The 17,478-nt window shown below is 44.0% G+C and overlaps 1 protein-coding gene and 1 long non-coding RNA gene across 2 annotated transcripts in view; one reads left to right on the top strand and one right to left on the bottom strand.

The window, feature by feature from the left end:
• Nucleotides 1-17,478, bottom strand: part of LOC142889189 (tripartite motif-containing protein 16-like) — a 274,833-nt gene that overhangs the window by 46,893 nt on the left and 210,462 nt on the right. The gene's annotated exons all lie outside the window — the stretch shown is intronic.
• LOC142888975 (uncharacterized) lies at nt 1,867-3,669 on the top strand. Its single transcript, XR_012926765.1, has 3 exons — nt 1,867-2,188; nt 3,402-3,471; nt 3,576-3,669. It is a non-coding gene; the product is annotated as an uncharacterized LOC142888975 (long non-coding RNA).

Here is a 17,478-nt window from a genome sequence, read left to right as displayed (position 1 = left end):
TTTCAAAATGTTTTGAAGCTGATGGAGTTTCCCAGTGAACGATGGTCAACCTCAAAGTACAAATACTCAGTGACCTCAGTAGATTCTTCAGGTATTCATGCTTTACTGGAATATTTCTTTTTCTAAAAACTTTTTGCTACATTTGTGCACTACGTTTCAAAGTTTTTAAAAGAGACAAACTGTGATCAAAGTTGATCACTTTGATTATTATTTATTATTATTGTTGTTGTCGCTCAAGGTGGAGCTGTTTGACCTCTAAATTCTGACTTATTATTATTAATATTATATTAATACTGCTGCTGTTTCTCTTACCGCTGCTGTTACTGCAGTTCTTCCTCCAATGCAGCAGAGGGCGCTCCAACCATAGAATAGAACAGCTAGGAACACAAAATAGAACGCAATAGAAGCCTTTATTAATCCCACATTGAGGACATTTTAATCATAACAGCAACAATATAAAGCAAAGAGAAGTCAAACTATATGAATCAAAAAGACATCAAGGCTCTCTGCTATCTGCCATCTGCCACATTGCAGATAGCCGATGCCTATCCAGAGCCCACCGCATCCTGTCCGACCCCACCCATGAAAAAAATGAAATAAATACATACAACTGTGATATCTGAAGTAGATTATACTCTGCAGTCTACTAAAGTACTTTACACCAACATATCAGAGTGACATGAACATTTTGCAAAGACAAACCACCTGTCAATCATCTTCCAGCAGGTTTTAACAGCTAAAACTCTCCCAGAAATCTCACCCATCAATTCTTTCTCTTCTTTTGACACTTGCTATTTTCCACCATATTCATTTGGTTCAGTACTAAGAAGGCAGGATGATACTGCAATATTCTCTGAAACTACAGTATCCCCCTCAGACGCTTGTGTGGGCTCAAAAACATTTAAAAACAGTTACCTCTCCTGGAAACCAAATCATTTTGCCTTCACTCTTCTGAAAATAGAAGAGTTTCATATATATCATATATATATATGAAAATATTATTCCTGTTTAGGTTGTCCAACACTGATCAGTGCTTATCTCAGTGTTTCTCAACTGGAGGGTTGCGAGCCAAAAGTGGGCTGTGGCCTCGTGGCAGGGCTGGATTAAGGATACAGAGGCAGTGTTTCTGTTAAAAACACTGTTAACCACACCACAAATAGGATCCACCTGCTAGTAACATTGTCACATTCATAGCCAGGTTGTACCTGTTACATTAAAATCACCAGACCCTATACATTTCTAATATACACATGCAAAAGAGGCTGAGTGAGACTTTCCCCTAATTTCTGTCCAGTTCACCGGCAAGTTGGAGATTTTTGTAATACATTTTACATCATGGCACTTTGTATTGTAATGTTTTCTCCCTGCCACCAGATGTCAGTAGCCTCCATGTATTTTACCAGCGGTGTCAAGTCACTGGACAATCTGTCGCTGATCGAGCTCAACCTGGACAGCGCGGAGGTCTCTGCGCATTTTAGCAATGAACACTCGTCGGTATGCCTCAACTAGTCCTTCCCAATCTAACGGTTGTGTGTGTTGACTGGTCTCAGGGATGACCCAGGGACTATGTTTCCATCTTTTATTTACTGCAGAAGACAATAAAACACATGTTAACAGTCTTCTGGCCTGTCTCCCTGCACCTCTTGTTCCCCTCGTACATACAACACGGAATTGTGAGGGATTGACTCGCTGTTGATTATCTCTGAATATACATCGCAATATGCAGTTTACAATATATTGTGATGCAGTTCACTAGGAAACAGCAAGAAAAACAGACGGAAAAGAACGTATATTTAAAGGCCCCATATTATGCCACTTTTCCACATATAAAATAGTTCTCTAATGTGTAAAAGGCCTGTCTGTGACCTGCATTAGTCAAAATTGACTTTGGATCTAATATTTTCACTGTGCCTAAATCAGCAAAAAACCGCTCTGTTCGGAACAGCCCGTTTTAGGGCCTGTCACTTTTATGTTAATGAGCTGCACATGGCCACGCCCTTCTCTCGCGAAGGGGCTGTGACTTCGGCTCCGGTAGCCATGTGCTTATGTTGTGAATGCGAAGCGACTCGGTCATGGCTGGCAGAAGCAGTGTGGTGCAACCGTACCAGTTTGAGCCAGAGTCTGACCCAGAGGGAGAGGCTTCGGCAGAAATTCGGACTCAGCGACTGCAGCAGGACATTTTAGAGTGGTAAGATACAAATACTGTGCGTCTTTATATTTCAAAGTTTTTACTTTGTGTGTTGTTATGTAACGGATGTGTAGACTGGAGAGTTGCGTTTTTCACCTCTTTATTTTCTGCAGAAGACAGTAAACGAAGGTTTTTAAAGTCTTCTGGCTTTGTCGTCTCCTCATTCATACAACATAGAACTCTTCGTCGACACGCACAATATACAACTCACTCAAAAACAATGAACGGGCGAACAGTGACATCTACTGGACAAAGTGACAATACATATATGGGGTAAAACCAAAGACACGAAAAGAACAAACAGGAAAATAATAAAGAAAACATACCTGCAGAAGACAGTAAACGAAGGTTTTTAAAGTCTTCTGGCTTTGTTGTCTCTAAACAAAACAACAATAATTACAACAGTTGGCCATTTTTGCTCTGCCACACTAGCCGCACTCACTAACCAAACTTACCCTCATTCATACAACATAGAACTGAGGGATAGTTCCGCTTCGCTCCTCAAACCCGGAAAATACGGCAAGAGATTAGAGACAAACTTAAGTAAATAATAATAAAATAAAATAACATTGAAATCACATTCACAATATATATCAAAATAAACAAATAACAAGTAAAGTCCCCACATATGATTAAATGAACTTAATCATTTTCTTTGTTTCTTTTCTTTTCTTTTCTTTTTTATTTATTTATTTATTTTTTATTTTTTATTTTTAACTCTGTTACAGTTACACTGTTACTTACACGTTAGCTCATGCTAACGGCTTCGTCACCGCTGTCTCGTCATTACTTCGAGCTCTTCTGGTGAATGAGTATTTTTCTAAACAGTGCAGTAACGTTATACTTCTCTCTCCTCTGTATATTCTTCAAGTCTACTGATTAAAACAAAACAAAACAAAACAAAAAAAACTAAAAGGATACTTAACTATCAGACTATGTAACTAGGCAAAAACTATATATGTATGTGTATATATATATAAAGTCTTGCAACGTTTTCAGCAGAGCTGTCTTTACATAAAAACGAACAGCCTTTTTTTGGGGTCTAACTTAAGTTTAAATATGTCTGTATCCACAATATGCCATGGTCAAAATTAGAGGCAGTGCCATGTTGCTTAAAACGCCACTGTTCTCCATCTCAACGTGAGACAAATGTCACAAGTCTTATCCAACTGTGCTTGTGTTGGCAACTTTCATTCAGGTGATATTACAACAGGTGCTCCTGTGGAAACTGTAACACCATGCCCACGGAGCAGGAAAATGTATGCTGCCTGGAGTTACCACAGGTAAGAGTCAAGATATCAAAAATGAAATCTAGTTTGTCTTGATTATGGTTTATTGCATACATCTTTGAGACACAATGGCATTTATACTTTGTAATATCTTGTAGGTTAGCAGACGCCTGCGGGAGGTGGAGGGGGACCTCAAATGCATGGTGGACCGTCCAGGATTGGAGCCAATACGCCTGAATCGGTTCTCATTGCAGAATGCAGGCCAAATTTAAAGGCGGACTATGGTCCGTTGCGACTAAAGGGAATTAGGTTATGTTTTGCTAAATGTTATAATTTAAAATTAAATTCAACACACCCACCCCCACATCCAGGTACACACACCACCACATCCATACACACACACACACACACACACACACACACACACACGTATACACAGATGCAAGCATGCACACACACACAAGTATACACACATGCAAATATACACACACACCCGCACACACACACACACAAATATACACAAGCGCGGGTACACTGTTGTACACTATTGCATAGCTTATTGTCTTATTTATCCATGAGTAGATTATTATCATTGTTATTATTACTATCGTCATCATTATTATTATTATTATTATTATTATTATTAACGTTGTTATTATTATCATCGCTATTATTATTATCATCACTGTATGAACTCGCATGTATGTTTGTATGGGTATATATGCACTGCATCTGACAATTAGCTATGCATATTTACGATCTGTTTTGTTCTCTTTTAACACAATTGTATATTGTTGCCAGTTGCCTCCTCTACTCCTCTCTCTCTATCCCTCTCATCATCTCATCATCCCCCCACCCCCTCCCCACACACACTGATTTCTCCTATCTACTCACCCCCCTCACACTCTCAAGATCTACCTCTGAGAATAAAATATGTCAGCCATCATAGACATTCAGAGACACTTCTGCTTGTCATTATGGCCAGACCGGACAAAGGAGAAAAAAAAAAAAAAAAAAAATTAAATTCAAAGATTTTGTGGATTACTTCGTAGTTTCGCCATTGTTCTCGCCGGAGCGTTTGCGAGCAGAAAAACATGGCGCAGCTTCTAAGAATTTCTGTGGGTGTGACAAACTTTTGCCAGAGGCGGTGCCACTAACCTGAGGAGGCGGGTTTGAGTGCGCTTCCGTGTCTTAGTGACGTCACTAAGTCACGGAAGTTCAATCTGCCCGTTTGAAGGACACATTTTGGAAAGAAGGAGAAAGCTGAAGAGGGTCGAGGACGGACTTTTTTCATACCAGGTGGGATCGTAGAGGCCGGTGGATGCATGTAATTGATAGGAAACCGCACTAAAGTGTATTTTGCATAATATGGGACATCGGCCCAAACCATTATGAACAGGTGAACAGTGACACCTACTGGACAAAGTGACAGTGCATATGTGGGGACAGAAAAAACAGCAAAATGAATATCATTTAACCAAGGAAACATACCTGCAGAAGACAATAAAACACATTTTAACAGTCTTCTGGCCGGTCTCTCTGCACCTCTTGTTTCCTAAACAGAGGTGGCAAAAACAGACAAAATAACAACATTGGGAAAAAAATTTAAAAAAGGGCCAGCGAGTCGGCGACATGTTATCTCTGCTGAGCTAACCGCATAGCAGCCTGCCACAGCACAATTGGTCAATAAAAACAAAAATAAATGAATAAAACCAAACATAAAACAACCATGTAACCGTAGCATGTAATCAGTGCACACCGACTGGAACATTAACAGATTGTGTTTCTTACAGAAAATAGTTAGAAATCGCAGCAGCATCCATTAACACGACTTACCCTCGTGCATACAACACTGAACTGTGAGGGACCGACTCGCTGTGCTGCCCGGGAGGTACAGAAAGAGGTGAATAAAAATAGTAAATAAAAATAGTAATAAAATACATTGAGATAAAATTCACAAATATACAACAAAATAAATGAATAATAAATAAAGTCCCCACATATACTTTAAACTTAGAAATGAATAAATTCAATCTTTTTTTCCAACTCTGCTCCACCAACTCATCTCTATTCATTTGACACCACAGCTTACAACTTAGTGATCAGCGCCACATTCTTTGCATTGCAATTGTGTTGAATCGCCCTTCTACTGTGCAGACTTCAGCTTGTTCCTGCAGTAATGCAGTGGTAGTGCATGGTTCACATTGCACCCATCTGTATCACACACAGCTGAACTGCTTTTCTGATTATAGTCTTGTAATAATAATAATAATGCATTCATTCATTCATCTTCGATACCCGCTTATTCCTATTCAGGGTCACGGGGGTCTGCTGGAGCCTATCCCAGCTGTCTTAGGGCGAAGGCAGGGTGACACCCTGGACAAGTCGCCAGTTCATCGCAGGGCCACATAGAGACAAACAACCATTCACACTCACATGCACACCTACGATTTAGAGTGTTCAATTGACCTCACGTGCATGTTTTTGGAGTGTGGGAGGAAGCCGGAGAACCCAGAGAGAACCCACGCAGACACAGGGAGAACATGCAAACTCCACACAGAAAGGTCCCAGGTCCGGGCCCCAGAATCGAACCCACGACCTTCTTGCTGTGAGGCGGCAGCGCTAACCACTGCGCCACTGTGTCGCCCAATAATAATAATAACATACATAATTATGTTTATATTCATACTGTATATGTCATATCCTTATGCGTGCCTTTCTGCATTATACATTTAGAATCTTTACATCTGCTTGGTGCGAGACACCAAAGCTGGTTGTTGTGGGCCTGCAGCCACACCCCGACTTTACCTGGCCTAAAAAAAATAATAAACAGGAACAACGGAACAAAGGTCTGCGCTGGCTGCTTTTCCTCCAAAGCATTGACTTCTCTCATGTCGGGTCATTCAGGAGAGCCTGCAGGGCTGTGCTGAGCCGTTGGGAAACCCCCACTTCTCCATGTCACCGTCCCCCCGCAGCGAGATATCCAACTAAAGACCCACCTCTGTTTGTTTTCTCCTCAGTGTTGATAAGTGAGACAAGCTTCCTATGGTCAACAATATTGCATTGACCTCGACTCCAAAGCTGCCGAGGGACTTTGCTGCCATATTCAATTCGATTTCCTGTCTTTGCAAAAGATTTTTGGCCCGCGTCTCTCCTCGCGGTTGGCCGTTAACAATACTTAGGAAGTTGCACAGAGCTTTTAGGAACTGGTGTGTAAGGCCCTGAAGTATACCAGACCCCTGGCTTTTCCCCCCTAGAGGCCTTTATTACAATGCTGCTGCATGCCGTGATGTGTGTGCCACTCCTTGTGAAGGGCCCACACGCACACAATCGCCGCCGTGATCAATTGGTCGTCATCCATCAGAGGCCACGGCTAATTTGTTCCTTGGCATTGTTTACGACATTCCACCTTGTTTTTCCAAACTATATTTTTGAATCTTTAATACACAAAAGGGAAAAGCTTTCCGCCAGTGAAGGATTTCCTGCTGCTAATCTGACCAGCCAAACCTGAAATCATCCAGAAAGCGTGACCCACACATGCCCATTTAACATTTTGGTAAGGAGTGTGTGTGTGTTTGTGTGTGTGTGTGTGTGGGTTGGTGTGTGTATTGTGTGTATTTAAAGACCGGCTCAGAATAATAGCGGCAGCGTGGCACTCTGTTATTATAGTCATTTTGTTTTTGCTCGCCTGTGTTTTTCTGGATTTGAACTGATTACATTTAAACGCGAGTTGTGGTCAAAATAATTTTTTTTCTGCAATGGCCCAAAATGAAATGATGGCACAATCTGTCTGTTTTGTCGTTGTTTTACACACCTGGTATTAAAAGCTTTTGTATCAAGGCCTCGCCGATGGTTAAGCCAACATCTGTGTTCTATATCAGAACGATGTTCACGCAAACTGTGGAGATAGTGCTGTTTTCTGTGCTTCACTCTCATGGTTCACTGAGACAGATCGCCTCAAGTAGTTTTGTGTGTAGTTTGTGAATTTTACAGGATTTGACATTTTACAAGATTTCTTTCATGTAAATAAAAAAAAAGAAGGCAAAAATCCTTGCACATCTATTGACATGGCTGGTGCGTCGGAGGGGGACAATAAAGTCCAAACTGATGAAAAAAATTCCCGCACACATGGCCAACTTGCAAATTTCTTTAGTGCGACGTTTGGGTCATAGACCTTTCTCAAGCAAAGAGTGAGACAGGCAGTTCGCGTGAACAACGACTTAAATTAAACTAAATTAAAGGCAGTCGATCTGGCTAGATCGCTCGCGCTCTCGTCTGTATGTTCTCTTGTCTTGCTCTTGTTGTCGAGTTCTGGTCCGACTCCATACCAATTAACCGAGGTGACCAGCGGGACCCCGCAAACAGGATCCGCAGTGCGAGTCCAGAGTCGCAGGCTCGCAGCCGCCGAACCGATCCGCTCCGCGGACCCGTTTCCTGATGAAACACCTGCGGCTTATAGTCCAGTGCGGCTTGTATATGCACACATTTGTTTCCCCCCCCTAAATTTAGCTGCTGCGGCTTATATTCAGGTGCGCTTTATAGTCCGGAAATTGCGGTATTGCTCGACTGAGTCAACTGTATGAAGGTGATGCGATGTCTAAGTGTGATTATCTCTGGATTCTCCAACCGTAGTGTCACACTGAGGAAATTATGAGATGTATTAATTTAGGGTGGACTAAATATGACGTCACTGATGGGTAGACATGAAATGCACGGCCTGTCACTGATATCAATTATATATATTCAAGAATAAACGTGAATGAATGAATGGATGAAGAGTTGCATTTATCTGAAGTTTCTCCCTGAACAGTTTGCAGTTCCTTTTTCACATAGGACTTATGGCAGCAGACAGCAAAGAGCCTGTTGCACCCTGAGTGGCAGGGTGGCAGTAGGAACCTTCGGCCCATAGCTCCGCCGCCGTAGGCTGGCGATGGCCTTGCTCGACCACGGTCCCGCAGGTCCGAGTCGGAGCTTTGCGCACCTTTGGCTTCTCGCTACGTTGCAGCAGGAGATGTTTTTGACTCTGACTGTAGTTCTATTATCAGTGCGTTCTATTATAAATATGGTTCTATGAACACAAACTTAAAAACTGAGAAGAAAATCACAGTTTGCCATTAAACAGGCGAAGCCTTGAAACACATAGTCTGCAACGAGCACACGAGGCACCAAAGAGGCAAAATGCTTAATGTATATTGTTGCATTGAGCGTTTTTTTCGTTCTTCGCCTCCAACAAAATTTTGCATGAATTGATTTCACCTGTGCGATTGGAAGATCAAATTTAATTATTGCTGCTGGTCCGAAGTGAAAAACCGGCAACCCCCAATTGCATTTGAATTTGCAGGGGAACGCGTGTGAAAATAGAATAGTTCCAACGTCGTCCTGAAATTGTCTGAAGGAGCAGCAACACGAGGATGGAATTTTCCAAAGTAACCAACACACACAGACGCAGCAGCAACAAAAAACGGCCTGATGCACCAGACAAAACTCCTCCAACGGTCTTGGAAAGAGGTGACAGGGAAAGGGGAGGAGAGAAAAACCTTCAGTGCTGCTCCTGGAAGAGCACATTGTGTCACCACTGACCTCTGGCCCCTCGGGCGCTAACGTCCCGGCATTTTCTTTGTTGAACGGGAGCGGGAGCGCGCTATCGCTGTCGCGCTACGCTAACGTGTCGGCAAAGTTACGTGGCGGGGGGTGGGGGGTGGGGGGGGGTTATGACTGCCTTCACGCGGGCCGGACAGAGACATACAGTGGGCCAGATGTGGCCCGCGGGCCGTAGTTTGGGGACCCCTGCTCTATGCAGTCTCAATTACACTCTCACAAACTTACAGTGCCACTCACTGGCCATACTTAGTAGTGTCTCAGCATTACTGTTATTGCAGGTGTCTGTAAACACAACATATCTCCTCTCCACGGCCTATTTGCTGTCTGGGGGGGGGGGGGGGGGGGGGGAAGACATGAAGACCATGAAAGCAAACATCTCGAACATTAACACAAAATAATTTGTTGCTGAGCAGGACTGAGACAAACAAGTTCAGCACAGGTTCATTTTTGAACACCATCTCCCTCAAATAGCCGAGAGAATGGAGGAGGAGGGGAACCTTTGTCCACGGTGCATCTGCACACAACTTGAATCAGGTCGCAAGCGATCGATGGAATCGACGGCAGCACATTGAAAACAGGCGCGTCCGTCCACAAAGTCAGCAGGTCTGATTCAGGAAATCAAACAAATCAGCTGTCGCTGTCGTGGTAAAAACATCCAGAATGAATTGATTTCAATTTGAGCAGCTTCTCGAGGCTCGGTGGAAGAGTCATCACCAGAGGCCCCTGGTAGCCGGGAGGCGTCGACGTAACACAAAGAAGAACCTCGACTCCCTGGAATGTTCACGGTCTAAGGAGAACAAAGAACAGCAGAGGCGACTGCCTGAACAAAAAAAACACTCTAATGCGGTTCCTTAGCCCCCAACAGTGAGGAATGAATCTCCGTTGTCGTTTTCTTTTATCTCAAGCATAAAAGTAAAAGAACTTGAGCTTCCAGAATTGGAGACTGACAGGAAGTTTTTGGGATTAATTATGTCTTTTTTACACAAAGCAGCTCTAGACTGGACTACTTTAATGCACTTTATGTTGGTGTCTCCCAGTCCTCCATTAGTCGCGTTCAACTTGTGCAAAATGCTGCTGCCCATCTTTGAACCAACACTAACAGACAAGAGCACATGACTCCTGTTCTTAACTCTCTTCATTGGCTCCAAGTCTTTTACAGAATTCATTTGAAATGTTTAATGTTTGTTCTTGAAGCTCTGAATGGCCTCACCCCGTCTTATTTATCTGAGCTTTTGACTGTTGGTGATCACAGTTAGAGCTCTGAGGTCAAGCAACCAACTGTTGTTGGAAGTGCCCAGGTCAAAACAGGAGCGCTGCGTGCACCCAGGCCCGGCCTTATTGCTGACCTGGGCCTTCAAGTCTAGATTGAAGACTTATTTATTTAGGGAGGCTTTTAATACCCAGTCGCACTTTGACATTTTGTGTAGAATTTTTTTTTTTATTATCCTTTTCATCTTTGCTCTATGTTATTTACTTTTACTGTTCTGTTCTTATATATTTTTTTCAATTGTTTTTATTTATTCATTTTATTTATCATCTATAATGCATTTACATATGTAAAGCACTTTGGTTCACCGGAAGGATGTTGTAAGGGGCTATATAAATAAAGTACATGCCAATGGTTAGTCAAAATATTTTTGTATAGTGCTAAAAAGGTTTTCTTACAGGAATCAGATACAATCTGTGTTTTTCAGGTGAACTCAGGAATACTTTATTCCTCAGACACTCCTCCACCCAGTCAGTCATTATGTCTGCCAAATGGGCTGCAGAGGCTGCTGTATCCACACACACACACACACACACACACACACACACACACACACAAACTTTGTTCTAGCAATGTTTCTCTCTGTTCAAGGTCGTCAAGGTCACCGCTGTTTTCATGCAGTGCTGAGGCCTCAAGCCTGATCCTGGATTTTCAGTTTCAGCACTACATTTTTCTGCTGCCTGCAATCTGGACGACACGTGACTTTTAAAACAGGAAACAATAGCTGCGTTTACGTGGACACAAATAATCGGAATAAAGGGCCAATCAGATTAATAACGCTTCGTGTAAACATGTCAATCGGACGATTCTGATCTGATCCGGTCAGTTCGTAACGAAATTTTATTCTGAACGAGAGAGGTGGTTTATGCCAATCATTATTTCGAATGGCGTCCATGTACACACCCATTCGGGTCCTGTCTCATACTATCTCCACTGCGCATGTGTCCTCTGTCTGTCCTCTGTCTGCATGACACGTTTTCCGCCTTAGAGGCAGCCGGTCATATTTTCGCGAAACGATAGGCCAAATAAAAAAAAAAACAAACAATGGAAAAGTTTGAAGGCTTGTGAACGAGCCGAGGACGCGCGGGCAGCGCTGCGTTTATTTACAACGCAGGCAGCAAGTACAGCTTCTTCTTCTTCTTCTTCTACTACTATTTCCTGGAAAATTAGACAACTCCCAACCCAAATGATTCATTCAGATTAAACGCTTGGTGCATGCACACGCACGTCACGTTCGGATCATTTCATTATTTCATGTAGTGTCCATGTAAACCAGGGGTCCCCAAACTACGGCCCGCGGGCCACTTCCGGCCCGCTGCGTGTCTCTGTCCGGCCTGCGTGAAGGCAGTCATAATCCCCCCCCCCCTCCGCCACGTAACTTTGCAGACACGTTAGCGTAGCGCGACAGCCCTAGCGCGCTCCCGCTCCCGTTCCCTTGCTCAACAAAGACGTTAGCGCTATTTCCAACCAGCAACCCCCCCCGCCCCCGTCAACGAAAAAACTGCCGAGACGTTAGTGCTATATTTCCAACCAACACCCCCCCCCCGTCAACGAACCGTGGCCCGCCGACATGATGCAGTTCCGTCGTGTGGCCCATTGCTAAAAAGGTTTGGAGACCTCTGATGTAAACAGTGGATTTGGAATTTCTGATCACCCAAGGTTTAGATGGGATTGGAGAAATGTGCGCATGTAAACATAGCTAATGATTTTCACATCTTTATTTCTCAGCACCAGATTCTGATAGATAATTAAAAAATGTAGTTCTATCGAGTTCCCCAGTATGCTTAGCCCCGCGTTTGCAGCCTCCTTTGACAACTGATGCTTTGTTGGACCTTTGGACAACAACAAGGTGGAGCCAATACCTGGGAGAGTTGTCTGTTGCCTTTGTGACATGACGGAGGGCTGAATTGAAGAACTTTGTGTTTTAGTGCACGTTTCCTGAAAAGCTTACACTACACAACAAGAAGAAGTTGTGAGATGTTTTGTTGTTTTTTTTTTGTTGCCATGAAGAGCTGCTGCAGACATAGGATGAATCCCAGTGACTGAGTTTGTCTGCCATCCATTGCAGCTGACTGACCACAGGAAAACAACACAATAGTTATTTAATGGGAAACGACAAGGACAAACTAAACCTGAGTTAGCATCATGGCTAACGCAAACTGAGGTTAGCCAACTGACTGAGGAGAAGCTTCTGATGTGCAAGGTATACAAGTCAATGTGTGTGTGTGTGTGTGTGTGTGTGTGTGTGTGTGTGTCACTGTCTCCAAGACTTGGTGGCGCGCCGAGCTGCTCCTGCTGGGAACGCCGGCTAATAACAGCAAACAATTAAACAATCAAACTATATTCCAAGAGATCAACTTTAATTCCTCCTCCTCCTCCTCCTACCATCCCCCCAGTTGCAGCTCCTCAACAGAATGTCGGGTTCCTGTCTTTGTGCCGGTTACTGTCTGCCTCGCGATGTCACGCCGAGTCTAGTTGCCATTGTTTCTGCTTCCGCTGCCGGAGGATTGCAGAGCTCCGCCCATCCGCCCTCCCTCGTCCCTGCACCAGGGGCCGAGCGGGAGGATGGAGAGTGAGGTGGCAGGAGCTGTCAGATCGACATGCGGGCTGAGGTTGAGGCCGCATGCACAACATCCACCTCGTGCGGTCCAGCAGGGGGATTCCAGGTTTTCATGTAAACACTGTGCAAGAACTGGGTCTATCTTTCATGTGCTGCTTTCAATGACTGTGGAATTCTGGATTATTATTGTTTCCCTTGTCTTTTTGTTTTTTTGTGTATTTTTTGTAGAGAAAAAAAACTATTTAACCTTCAGCAAAGCTACTCTGTTCCATTGAGATGACAAACATTTTTTTATCAAGGAGAAGAAGAAGAAGAAGTCTACACTCATATAGCACTCTCCAGCACCTTCACGGTACCCCAAAACACTTTACAATGGCCTCTCATTCACCCATGCATGCATCCACACATTCATCCACCAATGGGTGGCAAAGAAGAGAGGAAAGTCCAAACTGGGTCGACCTCAGACCAATCGGAAGCCACTTGTCAGAGCAGGAGGAAGTAAAAAGGAGGGTCAGCGGATGAATCTTCTCTCCGTCCAATCAGACGGGCCATGGTTGCTGGTTAAGTTCTGCTGTGTAGTACGTAAAACATCTGGTATCTTGTATTGGGGGGGGGAATTCTAACGAGGCAAAGCAGAACCCAAACTTCTCAATAAATCCGAAAATCCTACCCGTGTGACACTTTAAATGGTGTGTTTACACAGTCCAGTTAGCACACAGACGGTAGAAATTTCAGGTAATTTAGACGTCAAATTACTGTGTTTGTTCAGGCAAGTCCATCCTGACGAGCTCTTCAGAAAGAGCACAAAAAGAAAAAAAACCTGCACACTATGATCGCTGTGTTAAATTGCATGTGGATGATGGTTTCATTAGCGCAAAAATCCATCCCTGCTTTATTTCAGCTCTACGGTATCTGTTGGGGTTAAAATTCATTCAAAAAAAACAAAAAAAGTAAAATACATTAATCAACCACTTTAAAGTAATAGTACTCCTATATCACAGCAGTCCTTCAGCGCATACTGCACTGCAGCACTGTAAATCATTAACAGGTGTCTGCGGGTAAAAGGGAAGAGCTCATGAGACAAGACGGTGCTCAATAAATCCAAGGAAGACGGAGGTCACAAAGGTCAAGGAAGAGACAGCGGTCCCTCAGACAGAGGGCATTGTTGTGAGCGCTCAGTGTTTGAGATGAGTAAATGGTGTAATGGTAAAACGAAGGGGACTCCTCTTCCTCCTCCAAGTTAAATCTTATTGAAACCCTCCTTTTACACTTTGGAGGGTCTTCACTGGCCCGGAGCTCTGACCTTTCACCCTTTTTTCTCCTCCTAAAATATTTTCATTTGCACCTTCGCAGCACTATTGGCCTATCAGTTCACCTGCCAGCTGTTTGCTCTTCGCATTAAAGTCGAGTGAATGCTGCAGGGAACCAGTCAGAACCACTTTCTCAAAGGTTGGTTCCCATTACAGCATCTAACGTCATCTGTGGCCGCTGTGGCTCCGTCTCTGTCCGACAGCGGATCGAGTTCTGGGTCGACAGTCATCTGGTCCTGATGAGCAGGGAAAACACCTGGGATAATGGACCAGGACCCACCTCAGTGTCAACAGTAGGGGGCGTTGCTGAGCAACAGATGCCCGTTGTGATAGAGGCAGTTTGTTTAAAAAAAACCCTGTTAAAAGCCCTCTGGTGATCGGTGAAGGTCGAGCAGGAGGTCAGACGGAGGTGTAGACGACTCCGGTATATAAACACGTCCCGACAATCCAGTTTGAGTGCCGTCGTCTCGGCTCAGCAGTGAATCGGAGTGAAAACACAACGTGTGATTTTTATCAAATTCCAGCAGCGTCCCTGGTGCGCGCACACACACACACACACACACACACACACACACACTTGTTTTATGCTTTTATGTGATGTTTTCTATGTTTTGTTTGATGTGTTTTATACTTTATCCCTATTGGGAAAATCTTAAAGTATCTATTATTATCATCACCGTCATTATTATTAGAAATCATCACAGACACCAACATCTTATGTGATAAACAAGCATAATCAAAAGGTAAGAATGTTGAATTAATAATATTTCATAGGTTAATATGTACTTTCTTTATTGTGTATTCTCGGTGCAATTTGTGTCATTTTGGTTCCATAATATGAAAATACATCTATTCATCCATCCATCAATCACCACTTGTCCTGCATCCGCACGTGTGGGGCGTGGAGACTTTCTTAGAGTGAAGGTGGGGTCAGTCATGGTCAAGTCACCAGTAAATTAACACAGAGACAAACAACCATCCGCACTCACAATTAGCCAAATGTGCTACTGTGTCTGTGGGAGGAAGCTGGAGTAACTAGAGAAAAACCATGGAGACGTAGGCAAAACATTCAAATTGAACATTTTACCTTGCTAGGATGTCCACATGGTACGCTCTTCAGAAGGCATACTAGTGTTAGAATGTAGCAGGAACACCAGGCCTGATATAGTATTCAGGGAACAACCTGATGACTTTAAACGGCACCTATGCTGATCTGAAGGCCAGTGCAGTATATACACATGTACAATATCTTGCTATCAATAAAGAGTATCTAAGCTAAATGAGTCACTATTGAAATATGAACAATGTTGTCATTGTTGATAATTGATGAGAACTCATTAACTTGATAAGCGTCTTTACACTGCGCGCAGTGCCAAGAAAGTTGGTGGTCCCGGACGTAGAGGAACAACTATTTTCTCAAGTTGTGATGTTGGTGTTGCACAATAGCTCACCCATGCCTTCCACAGTGAAGTCAGCCATTTCTCTGGATCTACTCGGTCCTGGCACCACTTCTGTAAATGTGAAAAAACAGAAGTTTGAATAAAAAAAAATAATTTTTAGTAAATATTATGTGTTAGGAAGTACATACCATCATCTTCACTGCTGTCATCGTCGTCTTCATCCTCATCTTCATCATTGTCGCCTGTGATAATTGGACATTTTAGGATCATTTTTGTACTTCATTCATCCAATTCATTTGCAAATAAATTGCTGTAAATTAAGAATAACGTAACATCCAACAACCAACATGCAACTCAAATAGGACGGTACCACACACTGACTTACTTCCAATATTGGAAGCAAGAGTCTACAAGCAGTGCCCCAAACTCCTTGTGCGACTCTGGAAGATCATGAAGGTGATCTGGCGCAGGGGAAGGGTCGCCACTCAGTGGAGGTCTGCAGAGGGAGTCTGGATACCAAAAGAAAGCCTGTTGCTGTGTCTCAATTCAGTTTCTGCGTCCTTGAAGTGCGCATTTTGGAAGGAAGTTGCGTCATAGCACTGCGCGAAGGCTTGTCCCAATTCCCGAGGGTGCTTAGGACGCTGAAAATGCACCCTCGGAAATACGCACTAGTTTTAGCCGGTTCCAAGGATGCACCGCTACTATCCTTCGCGCACTTGGGTATCCCATGATGCTTTGCGTGCTGCTGCAAAGCATCGTGGGATCCTGGGAAGTCAGCTGAAATTAGCGGCATCTACTGGCAAAGACACGACATATAAATCTAAATATTGAAGTTTCACATAAAGTATCCAGTTTTTAACCTAGGATTTTATTTATTTGATCATTCAACGGCATCGTTAGATGGCGAACCAATGGTTAGCTTGATGCTATAAAAATGTCACTTCCGGGGTTGGCCAGCCGGAGGGAACGGCGGTGACGAAACGAGGAAATACGGCGAAGGCTAGACCGTCCCGGGTGGTTACCGGGGAGGCGGGGTTTGGTCCGTCCTTCTAGGCTGGGAAGTCTAAGAACGCTTCCTTCAGACGGAGGACACTCGGTCTCAAGGGTGCAGAACCTGAATTGAGACACAGCATGTGTTCCACTAAAATTAGCGGGATGTCACCATGTTTTTGGACGTGGGACGTCGCGGAAGCAATAGGCATTGAGTTCCGTCTCCACGCACCAAACCCAGCAGGGTGTCACCCCTGCCGGCAAGCTGCACCCCCTCCGCTTTCACCGCTGCATGTCTGCTGACGTCATTGTGCTGAGATCGCATGATGAAGTGCTACAGAATTCAAGAGTCCGGCGGTGGCCAGTGTTCTTAGTTGTTGGCCACTTTTGGCTGTAGTGGAACGATGATGTCCCGCCGTGCAGCGATTGTTTCGGCGTCTGGTCCATTTTGTGCGCGAGCAGCGGGCGAAACAGCCAGAGGACAATGAACAATTATCGAGCGCTGATGGAACGTGATGGAAAACTTTTGCATCAGTGCTTGATATACGCCGCGACTGGCGCGATATTATGATTTAGCGCACGTTACGCTCAACGTCACCCGTGCGGCAGGTAAAAAGGTGGTGATGTCCCGGGTGTCCCAATTCCATCGCAAGCCGATTGGTGCAGAGCCGATTGGAGCCGATTTTGACCCGGGTCGCTTGCCGGGTTGTTTGACCCGTTTTGTCGCGGAACAGCGCGGCTCAGTGAGCAGATTCCACCGCCACCAAATGCCGATTAGTAGCGGGACAACACCACGTTTTTTGGCCAGTGGAATTGGGGCTGAAGAGGAGGCAAGTAACATCGAGCAGTTCCGCATCATCTCGCTGCTATCTTCAAGATAGTGTCCCAACGGCTTACATACTTCCTCTTGAAGAATGGCTACATAGACAGCTC

The sequence above is a fragment of the Nelusetta ayraudi genome, unplaced genomic scaffold, assembly GCF_046127955.1.
Source record: "Nelusetta ayraudi isolate G7.1 ecotype Tasmania unplaced genomic scaffold, CSIRO-AGI_Nayr_v1 ptg000021l, whole genome shotgun sequence".
NCBI classification, from domain to species: domain Eukaryota; kingdom Metazoa; phylum Chordata; class Actinopteri; order Tetraodontiformes; family Monacanthidae; genus Nelusetta; species Nelusetta ayraudi.
This window is presented reverse-complemented; position numbering and strand designations above follow the sequence as displayed.